Here is a 17,804-nt window from a genome sequence, read left to right as displayed (position 1 = left end):
AAATTCTGACTTGAGGTACATGAGTATGGCTTTGGTGAGATATGAGTGTTTTCTTTTCTCTCTGTTGAGTATGTGATACCCATATCCTTTGAAGCAAAAGGGATGCGTGTGAGTATGAGGTGTGTGTGTGTGTGTGTGTGAATGTGTATGTAGGTAGAGGAGATGACATAGGGAAAGAGAGAAGGAATGAAGAAGAGGGGATGGGAATGTGACAAGCTTTTTGGTCGAGGTTCAATAAGCATCAGAAAATAAAAGCATTGTGGGTAGAGATGAGAGTAACAGAACAGTCCCGGGGCTTACACCTTGGAACAAGTAGGGTAATGCTGCCCTTTGATCTCTATCACCTCTCACCAATTTCGTGCACCCTTTCTGTTTCAGGAGGGTATACAGCAAAGCTGAGAGAAAGAGAGAATGAGCAAGTGATATGTCAAAGAGCCAAATATGGTGAGTCAACAACCTTGAAGAGAATGATTCAGGTTTGGAACTCTATCAGAATTTGCTCTGATGCAAGATAGTGGTGCCAGACCTTCCATAATAAAAATATAATATTTCAGTTCTCCCCATCCAGTTGTACCGTGTAGTCTTCATCCTCTTTGAGTGATCAGGACTAGGTAATTCCTGGTCTTAGTCTAGATACCTCTCTGGCTACTGCTTGGGGGTGGGTGGGGTGGCGGGGATTTCCAAGGACCTCTGAGTTTGCCCAACTTTAACTTGAGAGAGAATAGCTAGAACTAGATAGCCTAAGGACCTCAGAGAAATAAAGGATGTAAAGTGTTCAGTACAGTAGTTAACACATAGTAAGTGCTGGGTGAATCCTTACTATTCCTTTCTGAAGAATGAAGCCACTTGAATTTCTTGTTGAATACTTCCTTTGGTTGTGTTTGTCAGGTGTAGCACTGCCTGAGAAAACAGAAAAGTTTGAGAGCAGTTCCTATCCTAAATGTAAGATTTAGATTTTTATTATGTGTTTTCTATCTGCTTGGTGCAGACCCAGTGTGAAAGCGTGAAGGCTTGAATTGGCCTGAACCATTCTAAGTCTAGATACCTGTGGTCACATGTCCTTGTCATGATATCAAAGGGATATAGCCACCTATGCAATGAGATTTGAAGAGCCTGGAAAACACCATGTGTCCTCCAAGTGTCTTCCCAATTAACCAAGGCATCTGACATTCTTGACATTTCTGTTGGTAAAGCAATTCTTATAAGTAAAAGTATGATTTCTTGATATTCCTACTTATAGTACAATTATGATACTTGAAGTTGGCCATCTTTATTATGTGGATGATGCTTATTTCTTGCTTATTACACCTGTGACAACTCAGAATAGAGAAACTGAATGTAAATGGTAGCTAAATGGAAGTTTTTAAAGTATATAGTACAACTTCTTGACCATGAAATGCAAGGAGGTTGCAAAGTTGGGGTTTGTACTCTCCCAAATAATTTTGGATATAACAAAATATATAGACATTAGGAAAGCTTCTAGTTAGCTTTGTGGGACAAAGCTTAAATTGAGGTCTCTTGATTCTTTTCAAAAAGACTTTACATTTCTGATCACCCTACCCCAGCCTACAAGAGAAACTGCTTTTGCCCATCTTGTCTTGTGGCCATCCAGGTTCCTTCACCTTGAAGACCCTGGGTTAGGAATTCTCAAATATTTTTCTACTCTAGAATGTATGTTCACATATAGGATACTTCCATGGGTATACCTAAATTATGGTACAATAGGGATTCTCTTATAACCTTTATTTTAAACATGTCTCCTTTTAGTAACACACCTCTTCCTGAGATTCTGCAATGTCCTCTTGAGAAGGCAAACCCCTTTGTCCTTTTTCATGTTCTCCATCTACATATCCCACCATAAGAGTTGCTGCCTTAAGCAATACTCTAATTATCTGGGTGTTTTTTCTTTTGTCTTTTGCTTAACTTGTGTGCCCTTTGCCCTTTCTCTGTGAGGCTTACTTCCTGTAAGTATGTGTGCGTATGTATGTATGTATGTGTCTATCTATCTATCTATATTTATAAAAATGAGAAATAAGCCCATTCTTTGTGTTTTCCATAGTTTTGGGTCCATGGTTGTTTTAAGCAATGCAGATTGTTAAATTATCCATGAGCCTTCTCTTCCTTGGCTGTATAATCTTAATCCTTTAAGTTTTCTTCATATATCATATGATTTTTACCCTTGGCTCTTTTCTTGGTTTAAAAAGTATTTGTATTATTTTCTTTCTGACTGCATTAGTCTTACATACATATTGTACTTGGACATAAAGAAAATTGTGGGTGAGAATAAACTTACCTATGATTCCACCATCTAGAATTAGCCATTGTTTCAATTTGGTTGTCTTTTTCTATCTCTTGGCTTACTGTATTATGTATTGAGACTGCATGGGTCACTTTATAATTTTAAAATTATTTTTACCTCCCATTTAGAATTTCTACTTTCCAAGTTCTCCCCCTTCCTTTTGTGTTGATGGGTCCCAAGTGAGACCAATATGATACTTCAGTATCTGAAGCAAGATTTAGCTTGTGTGCTTGGAAGGCTATCTCACAGCCTCTACATACTATATTTTGATCTTCTTAATATGCATTTTCCTGTTCTGAATCAGTGATTTATTTTTTTGATCTTTGTTAATACTTCTTTTCAAGCTTGAAACAAAAGAAATTATCTAAAAATAACCAAAGACTATTATCCAAGACTTTAAAGTAGCATGAGCCAATAGGTTGACACCTTTGATCCTTAGGTAAAAAGTTACAATTCTTTTGTTGGCTTTCTGCAAAAGGAGGAAGGAGGGGCCAATTATACAGTTGATGCTATTTTATACATGAAGGAACCAACTTTTGACAGCTAGTAAACAAGTTTCAACTTTTTTTGGGTAAGGTAGTTTATTCATTGAACACTTATTTATCGAGCTAACCCCCTACTATGTGGCAGGCACTGTTCTAGGCCTGGGGATTCAGTAGTAAACAAAATGGACTAAAATCCACCTTTGTGGGAGCTTACTATTTAAAAATAAAGTAGTTAAACTTTTAACTTTCTACTTAAATTTCCACTTTAAAAGTAATTTTACTTTATTTTCTAAATTCTGAGTCGGTTTTGAAGTTATGTGGGGAAAGATCCTTTTTATTGTAATGTTACTTTGATATCAAGATATGTACTTTCTTCTCAGGCACCTCTCTCCTCATTACTGTCCAAATTGCAGGGCTTTCAGTAGGTAAAAAGGCAAACAAAGATGCAATGGCCAAGACCAATTTTGATGAATTAAAAATAAATGCCTTCAATTTTATATACTTCTTTTAGGAGGAGGAAAGAGAAAGGAAGGTAGTGAATGGATATGTCTAATATATTATGTTGAAGAGGCAATACTAGATGCAAATTAGGAGAGATTCCTTTAGTTTCAAATAGAGCTAAACACATTTTTTTTTTTTTTTTTTTTTTTACATTATGGACTTTGGCACTTAGCTAATTGTGATACATGTAATGGATAAAATAATATATCGAAGCTAAGCAGATAATCTATTCCATAAGGGCAGAAACAAAGGGCCAAAATTGTTATGTAATTCAAACATGTAATTCTATAGGTCTCTACTAGACGTAAGTCATAAAAGGTTAAAAGAAGTATGTAGAAATTAGAAATAGAACAGACAAAATGGTTATCTTTGAGTGTTTATATCATCATTGTTTCAAGTTTGAGTGAGTAAGTTGTATGTCAATCAGACTTGCGCAAGAAAGAATGAAGTTTTATCAGATAGAATGGACGAAGTTTCTTTTATTATTAATATAGTAATTAATATCTTCAGAATTCAGGATTATGCCATAGGTCAGTTAGATTGTGGCTTGGAAATATGACACTTAATATGATTGCTACCTATGAAAAATTATCCTGAAATCTGAGTTGGTTTTAAGAATGGAAGTCTTTGTTACGTTTATTACGGAGGTTGTGATGAAAAAAGTTATGGTGACAACTCAACCGAGAAAAGGAAGAGGTGTATTGGAGAGCAAGAACTGTTCATTAACTAACTGTCTAGTAGAAATTGAATATAGCTGCTGACTGCCGGAAGGTGTGGACTCTCACGTAATAAGAAGTTGGACCAATATTACACCAAATAGCTGGGAAAAACTCAGGAGAAGAAGAAAGAAGGGGATAGAAAAAATGGAGAGAGAGGGTCCACAAAAACAGAAGAGAAAAAAAGCCAAGGAACCAAAAGAGACGCAACAAAAGATTGTATACAGTCAAATTATATCTTGGAGTTAATTGACCATACAAATTAAATTATTCTGGAGTTTTGATACAAGTTCATCACTACAGAAAATGATATCCTTTAGGCAGAGTTGTATAATTTACATCTATAATTATTTGGGTAGAAACAAATACTCTAGAAACAAAGAGTATAATAAAATTATGTTTAATAGAAATGATAACAAATCCTTTTGAGCTTAAGTGATACTTTGTGAAAAAAAGATGTAGAGACTCCAAGTTTATCTTTTAATCTGGTTTTATCCCTATTTTAGCATGTTGCATTTAATTAAAAACAAAATGCAAGCTACCATCAACCTTCATTTAGTTTCAAATTTACAGTCTTTTTCTTTATTTCTCCACTAGATTCTGTCCCTGTCATATCTCAAAGCCAGTCAAGATCTACCTGCTCATTGAAGGTTTCATTTCTTACATGATGAGATACAATATTATTCATAAACCTATAGAAACATGTATTTTTTTATTATTTATTGTGGTTGTGAATACTGTTTTTCTCCACATGTAAGAAAGCTTGGGATAGTGTCTTCATATTTAAAAAATGTGTGCAAAACACGCAGCATCGTGTGCCGCATCCACGCTTTGTCCAATAAATATTAATTGATGTTGATGAGAGAGCACATGTCACTAACAAGAACCTCCTGCCTAACTCTGGGTTTCAGAGGCCTGAAGATTCTTGCGAGCTGCAATGATGCCCTATTGTTGCAATTCCTTGTGTTTAGGATAAATGAAGAGATAGTTTCCCTCTTTAAAGGCAGTTTCATTGGTGAATTTAGCATAATATGTGCATTGCTTGTATTGATTGTTCAAGAGATAATTCAGAAAATTAAAAGTATATACCCTATACTATACAGTACTAATGAAACTGGGTATTTGTAGTATGTAGTATATGTAGTATACACAGTACCTATGTAGTATACACTATGTAGTATATACTACATATACACAGTATCTATGTATGGTATATACACACACTACACACACTATATAGGTGCATATTGGGCAATATGGAATTTTAAAATAAGAAACAAGAAGATAGTATGTCTACTTTGAGGAAAATCAACGTATTTGTGTAAAAGAAATGAAATTCTTTAAAATTAGCTGTTTTAGATTTGACATTTATTTATCAATAAGTATTTATAAAATATCTACCAAATACAGAGATGAAGAAGGCACCATGATGCCCTCAAAGAGCTGTTAATCTAACGGGTTTAAGACAACCACAATAGAATGAAGACTGTTGTTTTTCACAAGACAGGCAAAGAATGCTGAAATGAAAATGGCAAAAACATCTAACATTGAAGAGTCCTTCTTATGGGCTAGGTGATAGATGGTCTATTTTAGGTGTGTTGCCTCCTGTAATTCGCACAATGACTTCATTGTGCAGGTACTCTTACTTCCTCTGCCTTGCTTCATCCTGGCCTTCTCAGATGAAGCAACCATGAGCGATATTTTGTAGTAAGTTGCCCAAGGGCACACAGCTAGCACATGGCAGTGGTGGGCATGTGAATGGGGGCAGTGGTGGGCATGTGAATGGGGGCAGTGTGACCCTACAGCTGAAGATGCCAACATTATACTCCACTGCCTCCTAGGGGATGGGGATGGAGAAATCACGTTTGATTGGGGAGGGGTCAAAAATGGTCCCTTCCCTGCCCTGCCCTGCCCTGCCCTTCCCTTCCCTTCCCTTCCTTTCCTGAGTCTTGCTCTTGCTACCCAGGCTAGAGTGCAGTGGTGTGATCTTGGTTCACTGCAACCTCCGACTCCTGGTTTCAAGCGATTCTCTTGCCTTGGCCTCCTGAGTAGCTGAGATTACAGGCACCCGCCACCATGCCTGGCTAATTTTTTACATTTTTAGTAGAGATGGGGTTACACCATGTTGGCCAGGCTGGTCTCGAACTCCTGACCTCAGGTGATCCGCCCATTTCGACCTCCTAAAGTGTTGGGATTACAGGCCTGAGCTACCATGCCCGGTCAAAAATGGTTTCTTGAAAAGGGGACATTTCATTCTGGGTCTTAAAGGATTGACAGGAACTTGTGACAGGTAGAGCTATTGGGAGAGAATGCCAGTTTGTTTGTGCAGGGGCCAAGCTCAGGATTGGGTAAACAGAGCTCAGTGAAGCACTGGATATATGCAAGGGGTGCAGTTGGGAGGTGGGGCAGTTGGGGCTGAAAAAGGGAGGGAGGCGCAGGAATTTGGTCGAAATTCAGTAGGAGCAGAATATCAAATAGAGTAAAAGATGTGTAATAAAAAGAACCCTGGAAGATCGATATTAATGAAGAACAATCACTATGCAGAGGGTTTCAATGGGCAGACTTCTTAGATAAACTGGATTTTGAGCTAGGTTTTGAAGTTTATGGGAATGGAATTGAAAAGCATGCAAGAAACCCGGAACATTGTGATTTACATAGGAGACAAGAACATAAGAAAATTGAGGAGCACTGAAAAAAAGGCCACTTTTCATGAGTTCAGGGACTTCTGAGGGATTAGGTGGAATCAGTGAATTTCTTTTTTTTTTTTTTTTTTTTTTTTTTTTTTGAAGGCGGAGTTCTCAGTCTGTCCTCCGGCTGGATGCAGTGGCCGGGATCTCACTCACTGCAAGTTCCGCCTCCCGGGTTTACGCATTCTCGCATCCACCGTCAGTCCCCCCGAAAGTAGTCATGGAGACTCAAGGCGCCTCGCGCACCGTAATAATGCATCATAAACCTCGCCTGGCTAGTTTTTGTATTTTAGTAGAACGGGGTTTCACATGTTACCAGGATGGTCTCGATCTCCTGACCTCGTGATCCGCCCCCGTCTCGACTCCCAAAGTGCTGGGATTACAGGCTTGAGCCACCGCGCCCGGCCGGAATCAGTGAATTTCTAATCCCAGGAACCTTCTACTCCTCCCAGTCATCTCCATCTCAATTAATGGCCCACCATCCTCTCAATGTCCAACTCAAAAACATGACGGTTATTTTTTAACCCTTTTTCCCTCTCATTCTAAAAGCCTGAATCTTCCCTGCTTCAATTCTTCATTAGATCCCCAGAAAGCAGACACTTTGTTATTTGAAAGCCTCGGTCAGATCAAGTTGCTTCCTTGTTTAATATCCCCCAAAGACTGCCCATTGCATTCAGAATAAATTCCAACTTGCAAGTCCCTCAAATTCCCAGCCTAACCTCATTTGGCATTTTCATTACACATCAGCCTTCCCGCCTCCTTTCTTTTCCTTGGACTCACCAAGCTCATTGTCACCTACGGGCATTTTTACTAATTTTCTTTTTTTTCTGTCCCTCTCTTCCAATAAAAAATCAGCTAAAATATCCCAGCTTTAGAGAACCCTTCCCTGGACTAGCAGCCTAAAATGTTGTGCCCATGAGTATTTTCTCCTCTCATTTGTGAAGAAGCAGGTCACTGTCTTTGTATTTATTTTCAAATCAATCTTTATCCTTCTATCCAATTATATTTCCTTTATAGTTCTTGTACTTTTTTGCAAATATTTTAAAACAATATTATTTGTTATCTTGCTATCTCTCTCTGGGAGAATTTCAGCTCTAGACATTCAGCCTAGAAATTCAGGACTTGCTTTATCTTATCCAGTGCTGCAAACTCAGTGACCAGCAAAGTGCTTTGAACATAGTCGGTGCTCAATAAATATTTGTCAAATGGATGAAGATGAATGAAAAGAATGAGGGTGAGGATGGCTTGAGGAATGGGTAGAAGCTTGCATTTTATCTAATACATGACAGAGATTGTAGAATAAATTGGGTATGTTTTTCTATGCTCTGTTTCAACAGTTAACTAAGTTGCTTTCTTCTTGCATACCAGCTTATTGATGGTGGGTAGGTGGACTAAAAGCCTTTTGTGTTGAAGGGGGAAAACAAGCCTGAGATTTAAAAGGAAAAAAATGGTCTTAGTTAATCTGCAGGGTGGGTGAGAGCTCAGCCAATATGCTCTTTGGAATCCAGACAATTCAGTGACAGTAACACTAGGGTACAAGTGCTGGAGAGGTCAAATGAGTTGAGTTTGTGACATGTGCAATCACTCTGGATGTGTTTGATTTTCCTACAGTATTTCATGGTGACATTTAAATTTGAATGGGAAATGACCTTGTTTCCAGTTCCTTTCCTAGCCAGTATTGCTCCTTCAACAAATTCTGGTATGTTTTATCTAGTAGAGTTCTCAAGTATCTTAACAGTTGGAGTTTACAAGTTTATTTTCTAGTAGAAATGGTGATTTCAAGACGAGGGAGAAGTTGTAGGAGCTATTTATTTTTACTTTGTAAAAGGAATACCTTCCTGGCAAATACACAAGTCAATAAGCAAGCAGACCCAACAGCTTTCTTGGAAGGAGCCAGCTGCTGTAGGTATGGGAGAATTCCTTTGGCTAGCCTTAGCTTCCCTGTGCTTCTCTTGCACTTGTGTTGGCATAGTTGGTGGATGTTATTATTAGCGGTGTGTCTTACACGCCATTCATTCATGGAATATGGCCCTGGGAGAAGAATCTTAATGTGAAAATAAAATAATCATTGTTCTTCATTGGCTTAGGGGACATCTCACATAATGGAAACACATCCCTAAATAGAAAGACCTCAATTCAGAAAAAAAAGAAAAGAAATAAAGAAAAGGTGAGGGGAGAGAGATGTTCTCAGTGGAATCAGCCGGAACTGAAAAATTAAGATTTTGTTTTGTGCAATGCTAGTTGCCTTGCCAGTCTCAAGCTGGCACTGTGGGCTTGCTGGAGCTGCTGAGCCTGAGCTGAGGAAAGGAGACAGTTTGCTTCGGGTTTATTACCCAGCCTCACCACGCGTCTCAATATGTTTTGATTTTGTATTTCAAAATAAGGTGAATGATCTTGAAAGGAAATCATTGCAGGCGATTTTATTTTTTGCTTTTCTAATGGACAATTAAAAAGCAATTCTGGTCCTATTCCAGAGATTTTCTCATTTCTCAGTACAACTGTAATTTAAGCACACTGAATAGTGTAATGGTGTTATTAGATATTATCGTGTTTATTTTATTCATGAAAATGTGTGACACACCTTATTTGTATTCTCCTCCAGGAAATGTCCTGAAATGGGTTTTGTCCTAGTTCCTTTTTGTGCCTGTCATAAGGTGTATGTTAGAATTTCATTTCCTAAAATAAAATAGAATTTCTTTCTTTCTTTTTTTTCTTTTTGGAGAGCATAATGATTTTGAGCTTTGAGGAGTTTCAATAGACTATTGTTGTTTGTTTTCTTACAAGGATCCAGCCCACCAAGTCACACTATGACACACTTCCTATGTCCATGACAGATATGTATATTTTAAATGAAAACAACTATAATTTTCTTCTGAAACTTTTTTGGAATTTTGTTTTTCGTGATCTATGAGGTAATTGGAGATACCTTAGGCTGTCACAAAACAAGAGCTGGGAGTCACTGCTTTAGTGATTAGCGCTTTGTAAGCTTTCAAAAAATATTAAAACCAGAATAGATTATCTAATTTCTAGTGGGTGGATTCACTTTAGTATAATGTAATGAGTTAACAAATGCTCAGAAAGGAGGTTGTGGATCCAGAAAGATGGCTTTTGCAGAAGGCTTTTATCCAAATTAATTCAAAAAATAACAGGAACAGTTGTGTATTGAGGCAGAAGGAATAAGGTGACTCAATTAAATGACAGAGAAATCTCCAGGAAAAAAAAAACTGTCTTAAGTCAACCCAACCCTAACAATACAGTTTTCATCACTGAAGTCAATAATCCTGTAATAAATGCATAATAACCTAAAAAAAGGATTCTTTTAATAAGTACTTTTGTATGATTGGCTATGAACCAAATATTGAAACCAAATATTGCTTTTCTTTACTTTAAAAATGATAAAGTTATCTTCTATGTCTCTAAAGAGAATCTTAAGTGAGAAAAATAAAAAAAAGTAATTTGCAAATAAATTCACCTGCTGCATTTGTGCCTGAAGCATCCTATATTTACCTAATTCATTTTTGGCCCTTGCTTAGCTCTAGCCATGGCGACACACTGAGAAATTAATGCCAAGTCCTCCCGGCTTGCTGGAACATTTGCACAGGCAGCAGTGAATAAACATGGGTATAGCAAGCCTTAGGGTTTGGGTCCTACTCAGGAGGGGTCTTCAGAGCTGGTCTTCAGCAGTTTCTGAAGAACCATTGTGCAGTCTCACTAATTGGTACTGTTAGCCAGTTGCCATTTCAGGAAAGCAATTCGGTCCCTGCCTACATTTAGAGTTGGGCTCAACACACTGGTAGTCCTGGATTGAGAGAGCTCAGAATCCGTCAAGTTGATACTAAGACCTAAATCTTCTTTGTGGCTTTCTGCGATAGATTTTGGAAATTTTTGTAGTGATCATGGATAGATAACTCACAGATCTACTACTGTATACAGAATTTGAAAAGAAAGTCGAGTAAGTTAACAGGTAGGCTGAGAGAAGTTATGTTATCCTGAAAACACTTCGGTTTTCTAGTTTGAGCATCTTTTGGTAGGGATGTCTGGTTTGAGCTTCATGAGTTTTTTGCCTAGTGGTCTGCAGGGTAATTTACATTCCAAAAGATAGGCTAGGCTGTCTTCCTCCTGCTCCTGAAACCTCTGGAAGGTGTTCCGATATCTTCCACATAGTTGTTTCCACAGCCTGTTTTGGGAAGATAATCCTCTATCACTTGATCAATACAGGTAGCATCTACCTAATACTCCAGTAGTTTTGATTATATTTTCACTATAATTTTTTCCAAGGAATAAAATCCTCTACTGTCTTTAAAAGAGGATATTTAATATTATTTGTTAAACAATCTGTTTCATTGTTAACTTTTCCTCATCTTTACCATCTAGATTTGCAGGTACAAAAGTGAAGAACCACTTATACCAGCAATGATGCTGTGGTCCTAAAGGTGCCAGCTCCTGTATACTTCCCCCTCATTTATTTCTTTTCTTGAAATTAAATTTTCATTTATGTAGTTTACTTCTTAGCTCTCTGCTATTTTTGTGTTTATATCTCATAATTCAGGATTTGCTTGGAATGTAAAATACATTTCAAGCTTGAGGAAGAACAAGACTAGATAAATTCATGACAAGTAACCCCTTCTTTTCTTTTTCAGAATGATTGAGAAGGGGAGCAATTGGTCCCATTCTACTTGGGGGCAATTAGGCTTTCAGTCTGTGGCTCAGTTCATGGGCACCTGGTGCCAAAGTCAAGGGTTTGATCCTCATGTGGGTCCGTTTGCTACGTGTTTTCTCAACAGATTGTGTGGCAAGTGTGCAGTCACTGGGAAATGCCGGTCATTAAGGGGACTGGTGAACAGATGGGTGGTGGGTGAAAATCTAGCCTCACTCCTGGAAAAACAAAGCCTGTGCCGTACTGTCTTTTTTTCTTTTTTTACATCTGGACAGAATGCACCACTTAAAATGTGAGCTTGTTACTCAACCTCCCTTCATCTCTGTTTCCTCATCTGTAGAATGGAGATAAGATTTGCTCCCTTTCTACCTCACCAGGATCTGTGAAGATTAGATAATGGCTGTAAAGTCCTTATACAAAGGTACACGCATTACCATAAACAAAGAGATTAGCTGACAAATAAAAAAGAAAATATTGAAAGGACCCCCAAAGTGTATTGCTTAATACTTTTGCATTAGTATCAGTAGTTTGCAGTGCAATCCATTTGGAGTTTGGTTTGGCTGAAAAAGTTAGGTGTGAGTTGTATGACCTCTCTATTTATTAGTAAGGTTAAAAATGATTTGGTAGTGAACATTTGTATTAATAAAAACAAAGTGGGCTTTGAATCTGAAACAGGTTTCATTTGAAAAGGAGGTGAAGGCGAAGGTCTCTAGGAACATATGTGCCACTGAGGAATATTTGCATATATTTGATCTGCAAGCATGCTTCAGTGATTTTCACAGTATACCTTGGAGTTTAGGTTGTAGCAAAGAGCCGTTGCCATTGCTCAGCAGCACGGTCCGCTCTCTCCAGCTTTATTATGGCATACAGCAACAACTTCAATTTTAGTGTTAAAAAAAATCCTCTTCACTTAATTCAGACAGTGACCTGCCGGCCTCATTCTGACTGAAGGAGCCATTCAGAATACTTCCAGACAAAAGCAGGGCTTTTTCCTAGCAACCAGATCAAAGCCAAATCTCCCAGAATAGCTCCCTCCCAGGTTTCCTTTGGCGCATAGGTTCACAAGGATTGTAAGGCTCGTGGTATCCAGTTCAAACTTTTCTTTCACACTGCAATGGAAAGGAAAACTCCTGAGGAATTTTCACAGACTCTGAAAGCTGGCGAGCATTGCAAAGAGCACTTAATCCTGGGAGAACATGGTGGTCATTGGGAGCATCCCTAACTTTGTTATTGCCTGCATCTGCGTGTACATTCTGTCGGACTCTCAGAGAATGAGGTCTCTGTTTCCTTTCTGCCAGTACCTAATATCAGCTATGCCCAGGAGCCGGCTGATGAAGACTTCCTGTTTGTTTTGAGTCACTGTTAGAGTGATAAATATACTTTAGCTTTCTGCTTCGAGAGGAAAGAAACCAGCTGCCCTGAACTAAAGAGAAAAATGCAGAAATTCCACTGAATGGCCCTGTTATCATGGAGTTTCAAGGGCAGCATAAAAATGAAAACTATAAGCCTGGGCAAAGTGAATAATATCTGTATTAAAGCATTTTGCTGTATGCATAAATCTAAGTTGTTTGTCTTTAATCATTTAGGCAAACCATACATTTTTCACTCTTCTAAGACTAACTCAGCATTGTTTAGAAATTTTTAAAAAATGTAAACTTACACTACAGAGTAATGGTGAGTTATATAAATAAACAATTACAGTTGTGGTTTTTTGATCTGACCACAAGCTTTTAATGCCTTTTTTTTTTTTTTTTTTTTTTGCATGAACATATAATGCTTCTGGATAAACAATAATGTTTACATTGTCGGGGCATCCACTGTTGTATTGAGTCATTTACATGCATGATTATTTGGATATAGAGTAACCCAAGAACAAAAGAATATTATAAAATTATTTAAAACAAGAATGACAGGAAATCCTTTGCAGCTTAAATAGCACTTCTTAAATAAACCCATAGAATTTCTAAGTTGTGTTTAAATCTCATTTTTGTCCTTTTATTTTGAACAGATTTTGGATTTGATGACCAGTGTCCTTTGAGTGGAAATCACTATGTTAACTCGGACCTGGAAGAATTTAGAATGCCTTGTTGATCTGAATGTCTTCATCACTGCATTCGGCGGGCTTTTTTTTTTTTTAAGCTTGCTATACACTTGACTTCTAGAATTTGCAACTTGTAAAACATGGCAACAATTTGCATGTGCTTGGAGTTGCTTATTTCCTCCCAATAGGTATGGTCTCTTAAAACTATTTCTAATAGTAGAAGATGAGTAATTTGCTAATAATCTATGATAAATCTTTATGTTCAGGATGAAAGAAATGTTTAATTAGAAAATTCAAAATAAAATTAGCATTAACACTTTCATGCTGTCAAATTAGTGATGTAGATATGGAGGCAGGATGGTGTGCATCAGCCTTAGGTCAATGTATCTGGATACATTTGTAAATTAAAACTTAAAAATGCACATGATTAGCTGTATGTAAAGAGATTCTTCAACATACTAAAGTTAATGATTGGGACATCAACACAGTGGCTTCCTAGACAGGAGAATTACAGTGCCGAAGACTTAATGGAGAATGGGTCCTTAGCCTTTCAAAGCTCACATTAAAGGAAAATCATGTGAAAGCAGCAACCCATAAAGGAAGACATGCATTTACAGATGCTCTGCACATCAGTTCAAACAAAGCCAATTATGCTAAATATTGTTTTTACTTTATAAATACTTTATGCTGTGTGTCTTTTTTATATTCTCACTTTACTGACAGAGGGAGAAGGAGAAGGAAGCATTTTTAAAACATGACTAAGGGTGGATGGATTAAAGGACTGAACAATATATTTTCTTGTCATAATGGAGACTTGTATGTACATGAACTTAGAAATAATAGAACCAGAGAATGGATGGTATTAGGAGGAGAGGAAAAAAAAAATAGCAAAACCAATGTTTTCTGTGGGTAGGAAAGAAGGGTATAAAATTTATTAGATAAGTGTATTGCAAAGCTAAGTGTGACAGGGAACAATTTTAGTGGATATATCTGCTTCTGTACTTTTAAGAAGAGGTTAGAATTTGACATAAATAGATGCGATAGGGGTTTAGGTGAGGTGTTTTTGGTAAAATCTATCATTTAAAATAAAATGGAACTTTAATTGGGTGGGACCTATCACTTACCAAATGTAAAAAGGTGTGATAAAACCGCCCTTTACTTTTTTCAGCACCGTTGAATGTCAAATATCTAGTGCTGAAGTGAAACTATTATGGTCAAATAATACACATGTCAAATCATCATTCTTCTCAGCAACAGTAATTGCTTAGATTGTTTAAAACTAGCTTTGGTTGTGATGGTACATTTGCGATCCAGCCTTAAAGAATGAAAAAGCTGTAGGAATTCTCCCCACTTATAACCAACATCCATTTCTACATGATTGAATAAGAACATAATAATCACATCTTATGTTTGCAGATTACACTACAATTTGTGAAATGCTTTCACTTGTAACACCTCAAGTGATCCTTGGTTGTGTCTGGTTCTGGTTGTAAATGGGAACAGTAACAGGTGGTCCTCTGTCCTATGCCAGTGGCCATGACGCCAGCAATGTGGTTCCTTTTAGGGGCAGCCATGTCCCCATCCTGCCTAACAACATTTCAGGAGCATCTTCCTATGAAGCAGATGCTGGCAAATGAGTATTTTTGAGTGTAGTCACTTGCAGAAAAGTGAAATCAAAATGTGTTCCATAGCAATTAACCCCGTATTTCCCTAAACTTACTGTGACACCACATTCCAGATTGCAAGAGTTTTAGACTGTTCTTTTGAAGAAGGTGAGGAATAGGCAGGGGAATAATGACTATGAGATATTTAGAATCATTTACTGTGTGAGTAAAGGGTTTTAAAAAAGAATTCATTTACTAGAAGTAATGAGGATGAGGAGGGGTTTTTCACACCTGTTTTCACACTTATGAGGTGATAAGTCCAGCCCTCACAAAATAAAATGGCAGGTTTCACACTAAACCCACCCAGGCATATTCCTCTAGTCTCCTAACTCATTTATTCTTTGAGAATAAAGAGGCAGAGGCAAGATTGCTTGCTCAAATGAGTGGCGGAGAGTAGTTCCTGTCATTCTTACTTTGCATGCTGTCTTACAGATAGATGTATATGCCATGCTCTGCATATCATGTATGGATCTCCAGACCACCATTGCTAGTTTCCAATGACTCACTCTGGACCAACAACCTTCTTCGTTGTGCTTTTACTCTTGATCTTTATATTCAGTGACTTAGACAACTGCATTTATAAATTTTACCAACTGGACTCACACACAGTTTCTACATGTCTTGGGTTGTCTTGACCACCATTTCTATCCTGCTTCAGTTACTCATTGACATGAATATAATTTATTTCACACCATATTTCACTTCTCAAAATGCCTATGTGATCACAATCTAGAGTCATGGAACATTCTTCAAGTGGAATCAACCTCAAAGATTATGTAGGGCAATATCTAAAAACCAACTCTTGTTTACTGACTCTCAAGCTCATTCTTTAGCATTTTTCATCAGGTCAGGAAACGCCACCCTCATCTACACAGTTGTTGAAAAGAAAAACTCCCAGGACTTCTGCTTGGTTCTTATGACCTTCACCACCCTCTATCAAGTCATCAGTCAATCTTATCTTCTTGCTATCCCGAATCTATTCAATTAATTGTCAAGAACCAGCCATCACCTCTCGCCTTGATATGGTAAAAGCTTAAAATGCACCTCCTTGCTGCATATTCTCTCACATTTTCCTGTGTTATTTTCTACATGTCACTTTCTGAAACTTTGTTTGTGGATTTGCTTCTTTTGTGATTTTCTGGCTCTGCTACCTCTTACTAGGATATCAGTTCCAGGAGAGTGGATACATTGAGTATAGAGTGCAACATTGGAGGCACTCAATGAATATTTGTTGAGTAAATGAATTCCTCCTACACAGACTAGAAATATGGGTCACAAAGAAGTTAAGTGCATTTCTTAGGCTCATAAGATTAGTTAGTAAATCTACAGCTAGAATTTAGGGCTCAATTCTCTGTCTAAAGCTCTTGTCATTTACCATATTGTGGCTACTATTGTTATTACCTTGTAAGACTGTATTATATAGATTTAGGAATGCTGTCCTCAGAGCTTCTGGCTTGCACTGTGGGGCTGTCTGGAAAGTGAGCGCAACTAATTATAAGATCAGTAACTAAGTGGCTGGCTAAAGTCCAACACAGACCTGTTGCAATGAATTCCACCCTTTAGTAAAATTTTAGCATACTGTCCAATGTAGGTAAGTAGCTTTAAAGACCTCTACAAACTTTAACCTTCTAGGTGATCATCCAATATTATTTTAGTGGTAATGTCACTTTGAAATATAAAACCATTTAATCTTTCTTTCCTTCTTTCTTTTTCCTTTTTTTCTTTCTTTCTCTCTCTTTCTTTTTCTCTCCTTCCTTCCTCTCCTCCCTCCCTGCCTTCCTTTTCTTTCTTTATTGATGGAGTCTTGCTATGTTGCCCAGGGTGGAGTGCAGTGGCTATTCACAGGCATGATCACAGTGTACTACAGTCTCAAATACCAGGCCTCAAGTGATCTTCCTGCCTCAGCCTCCCAAGTGGCTGGGACCACAGGTGCATGCCACCAGACCTGGTCATTTAATTTTTAATGTAGTCTTTCCTTCTGTCTCTGGGAAGTACATTTCCATCTTTTAAGGCATATCTTTCTTCCTGTGCTTGGGTTTTGAGTCCAATTTTTCAGTCTCTTTTGAGATTTTGTTTACTCATGCAATGGTAGCCTCTTTCGTACAACCCTGCCTTTCCCTCTTCACTGCCTTCATTTGTAAGCTACAGTGCATGGGCATTAGAGTCTGGACCTCAATTGAACCAGGCTCTTTCACTTACAAGATTTTTGGCAGTGGACAGGTTACTTTATTCTTCTGAACCTTGATTTTCTTGCACATAAAATGGGGATAAGGGAGGGCAATTATGTAGATTAAGTAAAAAACATGTAAACTTACTGACATATAGTGTGCACCAAATGATAGCTATAAACATTATAAAAACAACCAGATTTCGCTTATCTGAAAAAAGCATTAACAGAAATGAAGACAATGCCAACATTCTCTTAGCTCTATTCTCCCTAATTAACACTTTGTTGCCTATCAATTATGTTCATGGGCAAAATTCTTGAAAAATAAACTCTATATTTATATTTTTCCCTTTCTCGTAATATTGTTATATCTGGACAGACTAGAAACATGTGCTGTTCAGTATCAAATGTTACACTCTTGATTTTTCCAGGCAACCCATGGTTATTATTAGAAATTTCGTATTTCTCATGCATCCATGTTTTTATGTTGTATTGTGAATCCCAGTCACTTAGGAGAATGAGGCAAAGTTCACTAAGCTAGCCTTGTGGTCCAAGACGGCTGGGATTTTCTACTGCAGGAGAAATAT

General features: G+C 37.6%; 1 long non-coding RNA gene across 1 annotated transcript in view; it reads left to right on the top strand.

The window, feature by feature from the left end:
• The window catches only part of LOC108544315 (uncharacterized), a 58,107-nt gene extending 44,685 nt beyond the window's left edge, over positions 1–13,422 (top strand). The window contains exons 3-4 of the long non-coding RNA XR_001889802.1: positions 379–444; positions 13,354–13,422. This is a non-coding gene — a long non-coding RNA (uncharacterized LOC108544315). The remainder of the gene's footprint in view (positions 1–378; positions 445–13,353) is intronic.
• The last annotated feature ends 4,382 nt before the right edge of the window (positions 13,423–17,804 follow it).

Source organism: Rhinopithecus bieti, unplaced genomic scaffold, assembly GCF_001698545.2.
Source record: "Rhinopithecus bieti isolate Rb0 unplaced genomic scaffold, ASM169854v2 scaffold_26061, whole genome shotgun sequence".
Lineage (NCBI taxonomy): Eukaryota > Metazoa > Chordata > Mammalia > Primates > Cercopithecidae > Rhinopithecus > Rhinopithecus bieti.
This window is presented reverse-complemented; position numbering and strand designations above follow the sequence as displayed.